Below are 18,088 nucleotides of genomic sequence, written 5' to 3'. Positions count from 1 at the left end.
GCACTCTGTTGACTTTCTGCCTTTCGAAAGTATGAATGTTCACGACATAAAGGGCAATCGCTGAAAAAGATGGTAGAAGAAATTAAAAAGAAATGGTTGAAAATAGTTGGTATACTAGCTATCCTCAAATCATTCAGGAACTCCGGGTGGTCGATGCGTAAAATAAACAGTCCACGTGATGCTTTTCGTGTCGAGAAAAACAGAGCCCATACTACTTCATGCCTGAGGTGCAAAGTTCAGTTCATTTGCAGACCTTGATGCAGCATACATTTTTTTATGCACGTGCACGTTCTAATAAATCGTAAATTTAGAGAACGTAAACGAAGGTGAAAGAAGTCGGATCACTTTGTGCCTTTGATTACATGCTACACAGAGGAAATAAGCTGACAAAAAAAAAAAAAAGCGGCAATGAGACCAATGCCTGCAGACTGGAATTTTACATATGTGGCCAGCAATAGGAAGGCATACACAGCAATAACACCGAACTGTGTTTTGAGTTGTGTCAGGTTTTATGGCACATAACTTAAGCAACTAATGCCATCATGTACCAAACAGAAAGCACAGTAATATCAGCGTGAAATGAAACGCAAGCGATACTTTGGGAACGAGGGGATCAAAATGAGTAGGTGTTGCTTGAGAGCGGTGAATTATACCTGCTTTGATGTTTACTTCAATAGAGAAAATGATGCAGCTTAGGAGAACTATCGCGGCTTCATTTTTTCTCATGCACCCGAAACGTTTGTGTTCTTGTGTTCATGTTTCAGTCATTATTTTCGTGTTTCATTGAACGCTGACGGTAAGTACATCAAACTGCCTAGCCGTTGGCTGCCGGTTTATGTTGGACGAAGTCAACTTGCATGTATATGCAAACTTTTTCGCTCACCGACGTTAAAAAGCGGCGGCAGATAAAGGGTAATATAGTGGCACTATAGCACCTTACACCTTGCATAAATTCGGTTAGCGATTGAGACAGAATTTCAGCTGTCACCGAGTAGTGAACCTCGAATCATATATCACCAAAATTCTTAACTAATCTAGAAGGTCGCGACATCGCGCGCACAGGAATCTCACGCGGGTAATTCAAACACCCTACGGCGATCACCCAGTAAAACAAGGATGACGTCACTAAACAATTCCTCGTTCGTCTCTGCAGTGTCATGAGTCACTCGATCACCATTGCGTAATTAATCGCAAATTTTCTGAAACGAAAAGGAGGTCTATTCGGGAATCGGACCACTGTCTATTCCGTCAATCGTGAGCGGGACTAACTAAATCATCAAAGACCGTTATTTCAGTACGATATCTCAGAAGCCATGTGCAACGACCTCACACCGCCAAGGAGGCAACGGCGCTAATACAGCGGCATTACGTTAATTAGCATCACCTTTTACTCCCTTTATCTTAAAAGAAACGTCATTGCGTTCTACTCTGAAGCGCAGCTATTATGTCACGCCCTAGTTGCTGAGAAAAAGCAGAGAGAACGCGTCTAAAGCAATGCAACAGAGCAGAAAAACATTTACACCTCCGTCTTTTATTCGGTGACCAAATGTACTGGTAAGGAATTGTTTAGTGCATGAAGGAAACGCTTCACGCCGTAACGGAGGCTGCATAGCAACCGAACAAGGTGGCCTACTTAACAAGAACACATAGCCTCACACCTTTAACCAGAAAGCATTAATTTAGGTTGGTATATGCTGTTGAATCTTGCCAGCACTATTGAGATTCTGAAAGACGTAATCACCTGAAGTACACTAATTAATAATTGTTTTATTTTTTGTTTACACATAGTACAACCCATATGTGGCGGTTTTGAAGGTGTGCGTCAAACAAATGATCAACAAACTTAGACACAAGTGATCAAAAAGGAATTGATATAAAACGTGGCAGAACACTACAAATTAATTTGAAGTGTATAGTAAACAGACTACATCAAATATGTAGTTGACAAAAACGCCCACGGGCTCGTCGAGGGTTCGATGATGTCTTGCGCGAGCATTTTGTCAACCTCCTTTTGTATAACCTGGCGTTCTGCACCACTACAAATGAATTTAAAATTTATAGTAAACAGACTACATCAAATATGTATAGTGACCAAGACAAAACTGGGCATGCACTTAAGCTCCACCTTTAGGAGTTGACGCGGTAGCATTAACGGCTGCTGTTTGCACCAGCGCCTCTTGCAGATCCTCGTTCGCGTCTGTCAGTTTCGCTAGTCCCTTAATCACAAATCCCGTAATGTGCACCTGTGTAACCTCACACCATTATAATACAATCGTGCGCCAACCACGTATGTGAAAGACCACGCGTTGTAGGTACCTATAAAGCCTCACATTGACCAAGCCGTGAGGACGTATTTGCGTGATCTAGGAATAGCGTTTCTTACTCATCTTTCAATGGCCATGCAAGGTTCAATTTCTGTCTCACCCACGCATTTTAAGGCGAAGCCTGAGCTAGCAGCCCTTTCCATGTCATAAGCTCTCGTGACGTTTCACAACCAGCCAGCCAATCAATACGCGTGGCCATGTCAAGTACCAACTATCACCGGCAAGAGCGATATGCTAGTGATTTTTAGAGTCACTCGATAATTTTAAATTATCGAGTGACTCTATTGATCTAGCGATTTTTCGCTCACAGCGCCACCAGCGACGGATTCTCAGCGAACGGAGCCTTTAACGCAATTGTGTTAAAATTGGAGTATTGCATTGCAGGCAGAACAAAATACATAAAGTCATGTGCTATTGCTAATATCGAAAATAACTGCAACGGTAAAAAACGTCATTATTCCAGGAATTGTCACTTGTTAAACTGTGGGCGATAAAGATGTAGTTGAGATCCTCAGTAAGGTGAAATTTGGTTCATTTAACGTTAAGGTTACGGTGACTCCTGCTTAATCGGGAAATATCTGAAAAAAAAAATTGAGAATATGTGAGATGGGACAAGTAATAAAATGAATAAATGAAAGTCTTCGTGCCAGAAAGCGTCTTAACAGATTCGTGACTAGACATATAATGGCCCCGCCGGGGTGGCGCAGTGGTTACGGCGCTCGACCACTGTTCCCAAGGACGCGGGATCGAGTCCCGGCCTCGGCGGCCGCTCTTCGATGGAGGCGAAAAGCAAGGCGCCCGTGTGCTGTGCGATGTCAGTGCACGTTAAAGAACCCCAGGTGGTCGAAATTTCCGGAGTCCTCCACTACGGCGTCTCTCATAGCCTGAGTTGCTTTGGGACGTTAAACCCCACAAACCAAACATATAATACCCGAAATTGAGGCGACGTGTTGAGGGCTTTAAAGCATTCGGTTGCCTTGATGCAAGTGTCAGCTAGTTCGTTCTGCGTCTTCTTTTTTTTTTTTTTTTTTTGTCAAATCACAGTGCCACAGTGCAAAGAAAAATTCAGGCAAGCGCAGCCACTACTAGTAGTTACAGGGTCTTGGACTTCTAGTTCGTTATAGCTGGATTATGTGTAGTTCTCGTTTCCTTTGTTTTCAGGCCGTTTTCGGCGGGGGCAATCTGCTGCCGGTGCTGCCCCTTGGTAGCCGGAGCCGCGCGCCGCGCTGTCAGCGCCACGCAATGCCCTGCTTACCACCCCAGAGCCCGAAAGGGAGCGGGAATGAGCCCATGGTGGATGAGACTGTAAGGGATGGTAGGAAAAATAAAGGGGCCCGCAGACAAGAAGAGGAGGGAGATGGCAAAGTAGGGGATCGAAATGGAGAATAAAAGAAGGAGAATTGGGGGTAGTGTGCTCAAGCACCGCGATCGGCCGGCCGGCCGGCCGGGCTCGTCTAGCGTGCGGCGGCGGCGGAGCGCAGCAGCAGCGCCCCACGAGAAGCAGCAGCAACAGCAGCAGTGGCGGCGGGTTGCCGTCGTCCGCGCCGTGTGCGTCCGAGTGTACAGCGCGAGAGCCGACCGATCGATGCCAGCAGCCAATTGCCGAAGTCGGAGAGAAGCGCGAGGAGATTGCAGCCCAGCCAAGTGCCCACGGTGCCGCCCAAGTAGGCGAGCACTTCGATGACCTGCGCAATCGATGGACGCCACTGCAGCCGACAGAGAAAGGAAAGGGCGGCCAGCACTCGATCGCCACACTGGTTCCCCCTCCGCCGCCACCAGCTCGCCTTCAGCCCACATCTTGCAACGGCGGCTGTCTGACGAGCGCCGCTGCAGCTGGACAGCGTTAAAGCGAGGGCTCGATCCCATATAAGCTCGAGGAACGGGGAGAGCCGTAGCCGGCAGCGACAGCGCCGATCGAACATGTCGTAACGACAGCCATTACACAGACCAAAGAAGATTGCCCGTACAAAGTCGTCAGCTTAGGTCGTTACACCGTTTACTAACAGGCTCACGTATGCTTCCAAACGCCCTTCGCGACAGCGAACACTATTTGTAGGCATGCTAGAAAGGCACTGCACCATTCGGAGGGTTGAGCAAAGATGACGTAATATTGTTTGCAGCTTCGAGCAGCGACGCACTTGTGCACATGAATGAAAAGTGAGCAAACACTGGTTGCTGATGGTATCTAGGGCAGACAAAAACGTGCATTCTAATTCAGTGGAAAAATAAAATTCCCGTTCCTGACTAGCTTACCGAAGGATGCTGCGCACGAAGGTTGGCATATCATACAGCGTAATGTTCAATAGCCCACTTTGGGGCATGTACTTAAATTGTTATACGAAGGAGGCGGCCTTCCTCAGGTGTCAGATAGTTCTGCACAATGAAAGAATGCGCTCAGCAACTTTTGCAGATATAAGCTGCATCCCTTCTGGGCTTGGTTTAGTGCTAATCCATGCAATTAATTTTCACTAAGAGAATTGCTAATATATAGGTACGTTGAAATCGCATAAAATACTGTCGAAGCAATCTAAACCAAGTGAAGCACCAAACAAATATCGGTATTTGATAAAACCACACCGGCTGCTTGATTTTGCTGAAATTAGTAAAGCTCAGATACAGGCTTCCAGACAGGTCGGCGCACCTACATCCGCTTGCGGTGAAGGGATGGTGAAAATGCTCTTGATGGCCTCAAACAGGCCAAGAACAAAAATTAAAAAGAAGTCCAAGTGTGCATATAGATTCCCACGAGCGAAGAATACGTAAGCATGCCAAATCTTGGGCATCCGATGGACCAAATTTTGGGGGCAGCCCAACTAAATTTGGAAGACACCTCTGACTTGGCCATAGTGAAATTAGGTCGGACACCAATTTTGCTCACATTCGGACAAAATCAATTTTCGTGGGGCTGGATGGGCCAAATTTTCGGTGTGGCCTACTTGAAATTTGGATCCCACCCCTTTGCTGGCCACAGATAAATTTAGGTTGAACACCGATTTCGCTCAAATTAGGAAGAAGCCAAATTTCAGGGGTGGCCCACCTAACTTTCGAAGAAGCCATCGATATTTCTGTAGTCAAATTAGGTCGGATACTAGTTTTGGTCAAATCTGAACCAGGTCAAATTTTGCGGGTCCGGGGGGCGTATTTGGGTTTGCTCGGTACGGTGGCTCCGCAAGGGACAAAACGACAGAAGAGACGAAGAAAGCGGGCTGTTCCGACTAGCATCTACCGCCCCCAAGAGCCGAGCAGCCTAGCGATTAGCGGCGCATGCTTTTTCAATGGCCGTCATGTTGGACGCGGCACTAGCTTGAGAAAGCCTATACTACTATTATTATTATTATTATTATTATTATTATTATTATTATTATTATTATTATTATTATTATTATTATTATTGTTATTATTATTATTATTATTAGTAGTAGTAGTAGTAGTAGTAGTAGTAGTAGTAGTAGTAGTAGTAGTAGTAGTAGTAGTAGTAGTAGTAGTAGTAGTAGTAGTAGTAGTAGTAGTAGTAGTGGTAGTGGTAGTAGTAGTAGTAGTAGTATAGAGGAAGACTTGTTTCACTAAGTTGGCGCTGAATTGTCTGTAGGTAACGGCCTAATTAACTGGCTAAATATTATCTTCATAGTTTTAATTAATAATGATAATATTATTGGTTCACAGGAAGGGAAAGGCGCAGTATCTGTCACACTTGTGTCTGTGGACACCAAGGGATGAAGGTGTCCACTACTACTACTACTACTAATGATAATAATGATAATAATAATAGTAATTAGCAGAGAAATATTACTGTGTATTATTATTATTTAATAGTAGTAGTAGTAGTAGTAGTAGTAGTATTATAGGCTCTCTCAAGCTAGTGCCGCGTCCAACATGACGCCCATTGAAAAAGCATGCGCCGCTAATCGCTAGGCTGCTCGGCTCCTGGGGGATATATGCTAGTCGGAACAGCCCGTTTTCTTCGTCTCTTCTGTTGCTTTGTCCCTTGCGGAGCCACCGTACCGAGCAAACCCAAATACGCGTCCGGGGGATGCCCGCCTAAATTTGGACGTCACGAATGAATTGACCATACCTGAATTAGGTTACGCATGAACTCTGGTCGAATTTTGACAAAGTCAAACTTTGGCGACCTTGGGGGCGAAGTTTTGTGGATGGCCTGCCCAAATTTGGAGGTCGCCGTATGTTGCCAAACTCGAATTAGTTGGACACCAGATTTGGCCAAATCAAATTTCGGGGGCCCAGAGGGCAAATTTTGGGGGGTGCAAAGACACAATTTTTGTACACAGCTTCTGCAGATAAATTCTGCGGACACCTTTTACGCTTCTTTCTTTTCTTATTGCGTTCACCACGGGCCTGTTACGCACCGAAATGCAGTGCTCTGTACTAGTGGACAGCTTTAATATCAAGGCAGGCAAAACGCCAGCAGGCGACCAGGCCATATCGGACCAAAACATAGGTCCTTGGAATGACAAGCTGGCGGAAGTATTAGTAGCTTCCGCAGGTACGAAATTGTTGAGGAACAACGGCTACAACCTTTCGAAAACGGGGAAGCCAGGACCTGGGCTCGAAAGAGCCTGAACAGTAACGTAGGATAAAAAAAACTTCATATCTTGCAGCCATAGCGGTAAAGTGCTGGATGGGGGGCAAGGTAAATGAAGTCACCATAGGACAGTCAGATCTCGAACTAGATAGGATTCAGCACAGGTAAAGGGCAAAACTAAAGGGGAGAAATACGTACATAAGCGATTTAACAGCAGAGGGAAAAGAAAGATGTTCGGGATCTCACTCGAACAGAGTAAAGGAGCGAAACGTCGAGAACCGACGTTAACTGAGGGCGACGACCTATGACGGTACGAGTTGGAATGTTGGCGTTGATGATGAGCTTTTCCAAATTTATGACATTTTAATGTCAGAATTGGTGAGGTGCGACTACCTCCTCAAAGACAGCATAGTTTTTGAGGGCTATTACTATGTACGTACTGACCTAAAGCCAAAAGTTTCAGCTTTCACAGAGTGGAGGCATGCCCCATTTGACAGCAGCGAACAAGCTGCTCTTAAGGAATTGTTTTCACGGAGAGTTTTCAAAGAGTTTTCACAGAGTGGAGACTTGCTCCCCTTGACAACAGTGGGCGAGCTGTGCTGAGTAATTAAGTCAGAAGAGATAAACCGTCAGAGTTAACTCACCGACATCATCTCGTGATGTTCCATCAAGTCCATAGAATCTGAGGCGAACATAAACGTGACAGCGAAGCGATTCCTGTTGACAAAAACATGTTCCCGTTTAATTATTAGAAATAATTTCCACAAGTAGTCAGCCACTTACTTGTCTTCGGGATCTCCGGTCTGCACAGGGGCCAGAGGAGAAGGAGGGGTAAAATATTTACAAACAATATTTGCGCACTAAAGTATTCATTTTGCGTCCAAATCAAGCGAATAACGAGGTGTTACTATTGCACCAGTGCAGGTGTACTATTCACACTACAGTGAGTTGTCTTAGCAAGTGGTAAACGAAATCACGAAGTGTAAAACAAAAATATTGTAAAATTAGGCACAGGAGGTTCGAATCGCTTTATATTTACAGGGCTCAGTATCTCAAAACATAAGCTAACTTTATGATTCTCTTTTTATGCTCCGTGCTACTGTCTACGATATGCAGTATGACGCAACGCTCTGGCTGCTTGTGCAGTATGCTGCACGCAATTCTAAATATTTTAAATATTATTTAAAACTATGCTGGACATTCGCGCTCGAGCGTAGCAAACTTGTTTACTTTTTTTTTTTTGCATTTTGTAAAAAATTTGCATAACTCACCCTGTCGCTCCTCCCCTATTCCTGCCATCTCTATTTCCGCTGCTATCCTCTCCTTGTACGTTTTGTCTACAATGACAGCAGCTATTTTTATTTGTGCGATAACCTAATTGAAAAAGCTTTCAATAGGTAGCTTATCGCTTAATACTAGTAGGCTTGCTTTTCAGGAACTTGACCTGAACGGGATAAAATTGTGACGTCGTGCGTTGCAACTTTCCAGCATAGTGATACTCACGTGATATTCCGTGTCACTGGAAAGCCTGGCATCGTACGTTATTTCCCTGCGGAAACACGGAATATTCGTATGAGCGACAGACCGCGTAATAACGCTAGCAATATAAACAAGGGCAGGACGTACTCGCAGGGTGGGCCACAGATGTCGAGGCAGTTGCGGTATTCGCGGGTGCGGTACACGACATCCTTGCAGTATTCAATACCTGCACGGAAGTCGAAAACGTTTGTACACAAAGGCTATATAGCTTTCTTCTTGAGCGATATCTTGCCTGAAAGAGGCGGAGAAGTTTGGCAAATACGGATGACTCGACCAGCTTCCCCCGTTCTTCATTTGTACGCGGGCAGTGAGTTGCGAATGAGAAATGTGCTGCTATCGAAGCCAGAAAATGTCCACTAAATACTGTAGACTTTCCTTGAGGAATCGAGGCATTAATTATCTAATTAATATTTGCCCTGCGTGAGTAATGCGGATGGTAATGGTGCCTATGCATGCGGTAGTGTAAATTGTCTAAATCAGATAAACTACCTGCTGTATTAACTCATACTGCTGGTCTTCATCGGAATTGAGTGAACCATTTAAAGAGAGCACAAATGAAAAAGGAAAAAAAAATAATTAGCTCTCTTTTTTGGTAAATGCGCTAACACGATACACCCAATTTGGGATGTATCTTTTCATTTCCTTCTATTTTTTTTAGTAACTGAAAGTATTTACTTTAATCTCGGCAATTTCGTCGCGTTTCGCAAACGTTATGGAGTATTATTGCATTATTGTAGGTGCTTATATACTTTCATCTTCATAGCCCAAGTGTGCCCGCTCAATACTCGTTCTTTTATTTTGTTCCTTATAGTCCTGTTACAGCCCCCTTCTAATGGTACCCAGAACGTGGGCTTACCTTTCGCCTTTTTAGTGAAATACATAACAATTTTCTTCCTATTAACGCAGACCGAGCAGTAAGTGAAAAGCTATCATTATTATCGAAATGATTAACGAGAGTTAAGCAGTCACCGTGCCGCAATATTTAGATCACAACCTCAAAGTGCATTATTAGCTTTTGTAACGTTATATACCCTGTCATCACTGGACAAAAGGCAATGAAGAATACGTAGTTAAGCAAGAGAAAACAGATTCATTTACCTTTTGCGAAGTCGACGCAAACAGGCAGATTTGCGAAGTCGGCGAAGTCGTGTGTGCAAGTTATGCATCCGCAGACGCTCATTTCGACCCTCATCTGGCATTCCTGTACGCAGGACTGGAGAAAAAAACGGCCTAGTTAGTTGGAAAGGAACACGAGAAACGTGCAATGCGTGCTAACAGTCCTACCTTGACGCAAAAGTTACGAGCCAATAGTTACGAGCCGTAAGCTGCAAGACACGTAATCGTGTGATGAATTCAGAGCTTACCTCCAGTGTGTGGTACCCGAGGAAACTTGCCTGGATGCCTCTCACCGTGTAGTTCATGCACCGTGAGCGAAATGGAGCAGGCAATCGCTTTATCATGTGCTGAAATGAGGAAGAAAGCCCTCAATTCGCGCCATTTTTGGGGGAACTTCTTCGCCGTGGCCACGCGCGTTTTATAAGAAAGCGGTCACCTGCTTCAGACTGATGGTGATGTCGCGTCCAGTCTGAGCCGCGATCTGAGTCAGTGTGGAAAACGGAGCCGTCGATGGTGCCTTGAGGATCAACGGGAACAGGTTGGTGCGCATGAACACGATGGTTTTGCTGGCGTTCAGCTTAGACTCCAGACGCAGTACTGCGAAATCATGATTGGAGGTGAAGAGGTACGTGGTACGAAATGAAGTCCCCGCCGGTGCTGTCCGCGGTGGCGGTTTACGACCAAGGAAACAAAAAGCATGCTATAACTCTTTCCTTACACATGTAAAGCAGAAGCATCTTCTTGAAAAAACATACGTCAGAGAACAAGACGAGCTTAACACAACAACTCGAAAAAGTAAGTGTCAGAAACGTAAAATGCAGATGGACGAACTTCCTGAGTGTACATGTTACGACTTTCAAATGGCTGAAACAAAAACGGTATGCTTTTCTCCTTAGCCCGTCCAGACTCTTTTTCTGCAACAAGTTAAAATATAAAATAAGCCCGCAGCAAGCGTTCTTGAACCAAAAAATTGTGACATCATTTTCAGCCCCACAATACATTCGGCAAGAAGAAAAATGAACGCGTGTACGGGGTTTCTTTCTTTCTTTCTTTTTACATCATGAGTAACACCCATGATAGAAACGCAGGTTGCAGAAGTATATATATATATATATATATATATATATATATATATATATATATATATATATATATATATATATATTTGCACGAGGATTTTTTAGCCGTCCATTGCGTGGGAGTTTTACATTATGAGATTATGAGTTTGGTGTTTCTTTAGAGGCACTGGGACCACAGGACTAGCGGCGAAAACAATCCGTGGACGGCCAGAACACACGCAGCGTCAGCAATTCCACTGACGGGAATGTTCCCTGTTCTTCTTCGTCATTACAATATGTTTAGTTGTTTAGTTTGAAGGTTTACGAAGTCACTGTGCTAGTGATGGCTCGCAAGCCTATTAAAAACACCGGAACCACCGCTAAACGGCGTTACGGACAGCAACGAGTGGATTTTCAAGCCTCAAGCGAGGGAACAAGCCAACAGCAGGCCTGAAGTGGATGCCAAATACGTGTTATGACCGTATACAAAACGCTTCAACCGGAAGTGGTTCATGTGAGCGGAGCAAAAAAGTGAAGGAGGATGGATAGCTGGGCGAATTCACAATGGCTCATGGAGGGCTGTACAGTGCGAAAACCAACGAACGACAGGATGAAGACGACTATACAGACGAGCGCTCGTCTGATGTCTTCTCTCTCTAGCCCTTCATCTGTTTTCGTGTTGTACCATCCGCAATGGAGAAAAATGTAAGAGCATATAATCACCCCAGTTCCACTGTTCCTTGCATTGTAGAGCCTTGTCGTTTGTCTCAGCGGGTTGGCTCAGGTCCAGCGTGTAGCATTTCTGTAAGGGTGTTCTAAACACCGTTCTTCTCATCCTGGAAGACGAAGGTGTGACATACAAAATGGCTTAATTTTCCGTCAACAACCCATTTATTCTGCATCATACTTCTGTTACAACTACATTCAAAAGACAACCGGCGTTGGCTGAGCTGCCTACGCTAGCCGCTTTGCGCAGCGGAAACGGATCACTGATGCATAAAGGGCCGCCCTCTATTGGGGTGAGCACATCAGCGCGTGCCCGTGTTCCGCACAGCCCCAGTGCGCCCAATACGGCCGCGCAAAGTCGCCCAGCTGTGGGGGCTTCGCAATGCTGTGCTTCGCGTCGTGCCGCTGAGATGCGCAGCCGGGTCGGACGCACTGAGGCTTCATAAAGCGTAGTCGTGGCCGTCTAATATTGAATGGCACTGTACGTACAGTGTCCTGGCAAAAGCACTCTCTGCACGTTCTCGCCTCCACAATTCGCAATGTCACGCATCTCCTGAAACGACCTTAGCTGACGTCAATTTGGGTCGCCAACTTTTGCTCGCTCCACGCTGGCCGCGGAGGCAGGTGTTTCAGTGTTAAACGCGCTTACCACTCGAGTGAAAGATGAGTTACAACGTTGCCAACGTACATGCGTGAGCAGTCGAAGTCGCTGCAACCCCCATTGGAGAGCATCTTGCAGTTGAAGAGCTCGTAGGGCTCGAATGCAGTCTGGTTCCGAAGCTCGAGATCGTACGTCTGGAGGAACGCACCGATGGCGATTTTCTGAAAGTGCAGAGGGGGAGGGATAATCACTAACCGAGGCAACCCTGTGTGTGTCGAAAGTGCGAACCACTAGTGAAAAGTCCAGCACTCGCACGTGATGAAGCGCGAGGCTATCGATTTCTGTGATCACTTGTTCATTTTCTTTCCCCCTCCAGAATTTATAGGCTACCGGACTACTTGCCACAAGAACACCGTTTGCAGTTGGAAGCAAAGTAGGAGCGATGAGAAAACTTCTCTTGACGCTCTAAAGATTTGGTGCGCTAGAGATTCCGAGGAACCTGCACAGCCCTTATTGGGGGGAAGGGGGGAGGTGGGGGGGTAGTTATTGGAAGTGGGGGCCGGGGCCTCTAAGGCCCCGGCCCCCACTTCCAATAACTACCCCCTATTAATAACTACTATTAACGAATAATAGTGCAAGAAAGCATTGCAGTCCAGTATATATCATGGGGTTGAATATGCCAGTTTAGTTGCGCTAGAATGTATAACGCTTACAGCTGCATCTAGTTAACATTAAGTACAGGTGATAAACACTGCTCCTGATTTGCTCCCCAGGGGGGTAATGGGCAACCCATACCAAAACGGAATCGACATTTTGTGGTTTATGGTTTATAAATTTTAGCACCCTCCAATCAACCACCTAAAGTTTCTTACAGGCACTGACATCTCATAGTATACTTGTCTTTCACCTCAATCGAACAGTGGCCTCTGTAACCGGAAATGAACCGGTGTCCTCCAGTTAAGCCTTCAAGCGCCCTAACCATCTAGCCACCGCAAAGGGGCAGAGCCGATATATTAGCGCCATTATTTTCTTTGTAGTTTTTCTTCCCTTGTAAACTTGCTCTTGAGCTGAGCACTCCTGATGATAAGAGCTGCGCGACACTGTTGCAGTCAGAAGCCAAGAACAAAAAGAATCGCATTGTAATAGAGCTTGAAGAGAGCTGTTGCAAATAACCCAAACAATGTTTTCAATTTGAACAACCTGGCTTCGAGAACATAAAAGTGAAAATGACACATTCTGTACCAACAAGTCAAAATTACTTTAGGGACATGCTGTGTGTTTATTATCAATGCCTCAGATTCCCGAGAAAAAAAAGGTATTTATTTGTTTATTTATTTATTTATTTATTTATTTATTTATTTATTTATTTATTTATTTATTTATTTATTTATTTATTTATTTATTTATTTATTTATTTATTATTTATTTATTTACCCTCAGGGCCCGGGTGCATTACAGAGTAGAGTGGGATACATAAAAGTATATGAAAGTACAGCAAAGTTACAGAAAAAATACAGTACAAGTACACAAAAAACGTACGCAAAAAGAAAAAGGAAAACAAAACTTCAGAATGCAGTGGGGATAAGTAAAAACTATGTTCAGAAATTGCATGAAAAATGAACTAAAAGTTCAAGTGAAATCAAATTCAATGGCAGCCTCGAATTGAAGTAGTTCCGAGTTGTGGACAGCGTCAACAGGCAGGCTGTTCCAGTCCCAAGCAATTTCTACAAAATATTAGCTAAGTTGCGCGGTATTGTTTGCTGGGGTAGGGTATACAGCATACAGATGGCTGGTGCGGCTTGATATGTGTTGAACTGGTATAATGGCGGAAATATCAAGCGGTGCATTGATAAAATCTTAAAATAAAGGCAGAACCTGTAAACATGACAGCTCTGTTCGAGGTTGGTAAGGTTAACCTATGGTTTTAGTTTGGTGACATGGTAGTTATAGGAATAGTCAGAAAAGATAAATCTGGCTACGCGATTTCTAATCGATTCGGTGTTTCTGGTACGGTTAGACGGTGCCGGCCACAAATTTAGTATGTGTATTATAAGTTAGGCCGGACAAAAGGGAGGTAAGTTAAAATTTTTACCGAAAAAGAGTCAAGTCGCAACTTTCGATGTACGTAACCAAGAGTGCGATCGACTCCGTTAGTAATATGCATCACAAGCTGCAGTGGGCTGTGGTAAACGTGTGTTGCTAAACAACGACGCAAACGGAAATAGCTCACCATAGACGACCTTGTACACTTTCCTTTCACTTCGCAAAGTCTTGTCTTGTTCGTCCTTTTGCCGTGAAAAAAAAAGGAGGGGAAATATACTTATTTGATTTGATTTTATTTATTTTCAGTGCACCCCACCGCAGGCCTGAAAAGTCGATAAAACTTCGAAGTGAGGAGTAATTAAACAGCCACGCACACAAACAGGAAAAGTGAGCAATGAACCAGTGTATCAACGCCAGCGAAACAAAACTGTGAACAGAATTAAAGTACAGGAATTAACAGCCATACACTCAGTCTGCAACGCTTTGTTTGAAAGAACGGCGCCGTCGCAAGTCATATATTTTACCTTAAAATTGCATATCGATGAACGCTTACACTTGCAACTTGTAATTTATTCCAGAAAGAAACAAAACGCGCTAAAAATTAGTACTACACATAGTTCATTTTGCAGGCATTCAGGTGTTTTAAAATTGTGGTCTCTCCTGTTTGAAATATAATGTGAAACATGGAGGTATTTTTGTTTATCAATCCTTATTGAGTCTTTGTTTTGAAAGATCAATGCATCAACAGGGTGCAACAGTAGAGTAGTCTTGCGGTAGAGCACCCGTCTCATGGGACATTAACACTCTGAAAGAGAGCCTTCTGGAAAGTGCCCCATTTGTAGGCGTGGCAATCTTTTAAACCGCTGCACTGACAGCTAAGTGATTCATTCCACCGTCAGACAACTTGAATCTGCCTCGTGCTGTAAATCCCTTCCGTGGCTTTTTTTTCTTTCCAGAACACAGGAGTTTCCTATGGCTGCGGGTTCCCACTGGTTGGGAGTCCCATGTTGCTCACAAACGACTGGGAACGAGGGGTCGATGCCACCTTTCTCATGGGGCGCTGCCCTGCAGAGCCGAATGCTAGGCCGGCAGACCTCCTGTTCCCATTGGATTGACCGGCTAGGTAGACCTCCGACATAAAAAGATTAGAAATATTGAGAAGATGTCCTTTCTCCAGTCCTGATCAAAAGCCAGCGGCACTTCCGTCCCTCCATTTTCAACAATGAATACTCACGTTCAAAGGTGGCCCCTTCGGCGAATACTTATACTCGGGTACTTCTGGAGGATACACTGGATGAAAACTATGAGTTTTTAAAAGCACGCGCCGCAAAGGTGTAGCTGATAAGTGACAATCATGTAGATCTTGTCCAATAATGGCAGGCTACACTAAAGGCTGTGAGAAAAGGCTAATAATTTAGCCGTGAAAAGTTCTTCCCGTGGTATAAGCACAAAAGATGAAGCCTTTTGAGCCAGAAATTATTGTTTAATTTTTAGGTTTTGTATTTTTATTCATTTTGAGCATCATGATACTAAACATGAAATAACGGCGACGCTTAATGTGTGCTTTGTGTCGAAAACTTATGGTTCTTCTTGAAGACTCCCACAAGGGTCTCCAGAAATGGTTCTGCCGCTATAGGAGTTAGCCTACGTTTAGTTAGCCATGAAAAGGAGTTGGGAGTTAGCCATGAAAAGTTGGTTTCAATGAATAAAAATGCCTGATTGGAAAGTCGCAATTGCAGTGTGTGTATTTCATACCGGATATAAATGTAAAGTATAAAAACGAAGACAAAATTTGCTTATCCCCTTCTGTTGTGAACTCAGTGGGCATGTATGTACTCTCGGTTTTAATGAACGACATCAAGTCTTTAAAGTTCTCGAACGATCAGCAACGTGCTTTTAGAAAACGATAAGTACAAAGTAGATTAACTCTACGATAATATCGCTTATAAACTTGATCGAACCGGTCTGGCTTAGCGTGGTTTCCTGAATGATATGAAAGGTATTTGAGACTGCTTCTTACTTCATATTGATCTGAAAGCTGTAAGATCTTAACATCGACACTGGCGTCCCCACATGAATAGAGAACTTACACGGAATTATAAAAATAAGAAGCGTTCATAGGCAAACTCAAATGTGTCTTCTACTACTTCGGGAGTGCCACAAGGATCAGTCCTTTTTTATTCCATCGATGCTATTTCTTCCAGCATTCAATGTAAGATACGATTATTTGCCAATGACGGTGTTTTTTAGGCTACGGTGTCTGTGGAAAAGGTATCACACGCAGTTAGCTATATGAAGCGTGCCGCATTGCTGTGCGGTAAAAATCATATGATCTTGAATGTGAAGGAGTGTGCTCACGGATCGTGCATGCTAAAACTTCACTAATTAACTTATCAGTATTCTCTAAAGAAAAACCCCGACGAAAAAACATCTACGTATTATATTGGGATCATTTTTGTATTTAACAAGGTGGTTCGAAGGAGGCTAGTGTTAATAAGGTAATTAGCTACAGCAGGAGGGTTCTCAACTTCTTACAATGTAATCTAATAGATGCCAAAAGAGTGATAAAGGAGGATGTGTATCATGCTCATGTCAAGGTTATTCTTGAACATGCCTGCCCTGTATAAGATCCGGTCTATCGTAATAATTGCCTTATTTTTGTCGCCATAACAACAACCGCCGCCAAAGCTTTCAGCATTTCGCTTACAAGCAAAACTCTCCAAAGGGCCACAGTTTTACAAATAACACAAAGGCTTACTCCCATTAATATACAGAGTGCTTTGTTTAATTGTTTACCGGATATAAAACGGATAATTACTTCGAACCATGTGAAAGATACGTTGGTGCGGTTATGTGCAGGTTGATTTTACTGCGAAGCGGACATTATGTACGTGTCAGACCTCAGTGGTGAAACCATTGTTTGACTAAACAAAAACATTTTTTTTCTCACTTTTGGTTACAAGAACCAAATTTCATTGAAAGATAAATTTCAACATATGCTTTGAATGCATTTTTTTAATTTGCTTTCCGGCTATGCATTTCAAAATATTTAACCTCAGAAGTCCGCCTTTTTTTTTTTTAGCTCATAATGTTGACTTCCCGCAATGCATACTTTTAAAACGGTGTTGCTGGGCGGAGTATTGCCGCGGAAATAACATTAACTGCTTCTACGCCATAAAATAGGCAGATAGCATCCGTATTTGCTGCAATAAAAATGCGAGTGACGCCATTTTTTTACCCGGGAAGAGGGGATGGGGGGGGGGGGGGGGGGGAATTGCAGGAAGCCAACTTTACGAGCTAAAATTTCGGGTTTTTTTTTTTTTTTTTTTTTACGCTTAACATTTCGAACGAACTGCATAGCCGATAAAAAAAAAATTATAAACTGGACTAAGCTTTTATGTTGATGGCCTTCAATTCCTCCCTGTAATGTTGACCGCTAAAATCTAAAGTAAAAAGCTGGATAGGTAACTTTAGTTAATTAATCGTATAATCATTGCGCACAGAATGTGCGTATTGCTATACAATCCACCTGCACAGACCTCAGCGGCGTATTTCTGGCAGTGCGTAAAATAACGATCTGTTAAAAGTAAAAAAAAAAAAAATCACCCACTACGTTGCTTTATGCGTGGGTGCGGAACGACCTGTGAGAACAAATTAAGTCAGCAAATGATAATGACGGTCACAGGTGGAGCTTATCTGCACCTAGACTAGCAGTTTCTAGACTGCGTACTCCTAAACTCAATATATGCGCCCCCCCCCCCCCCCCCCCCCCCCCACTGCATTAATAATCAGCAATATAACGTACCACGCATCCACGCAGATAGTGACGGAGGGGAAAAGTATCCCCTGCCGAGCAACATCCGATGTCACGACAGATGAGCCGTGCTCGAAGTATGACTGGATGATCTTGGACGACTGAAGGACGCAACCTGTGAAGCAGCCGACCTTGATCAGCAGTTGGACCAACTTTCGCGTGGGCGCTGTCCCAGAACTGCATGAGCGACCACCAGTGGTGCATTTCTTTTTGTCCCTCTTGATTTGCTTTTTTTTTTTCTCAACGCACATGAAGAAATTTGCAACCGTCACGTATATCGCCACATGCTTCGTATCTTACCTTCTTGGAGTACCGCAAAAAGCCTTC

This window comes from Amblyomma maculatum, chromosome 6, assembly GCF_055883805.1.
Source record: "Amblyomma maculatum isolate TAMU_Amacu chromosome 6, ASM5588380v1, whole genome shotgun sequence".
Classification (NCBI taxonomy): domain Eukaryota; kingdom Metazoa; phylum Arthropoda; class Arachnida; order Ixodida; family Ixodidae; genus Amblyomma; species Amblyomma maculatum.
The sequence above is the reverse complement of the archived record's forward strand: the minus strand, read 5'-3'. Positions refer to the sequence as shown.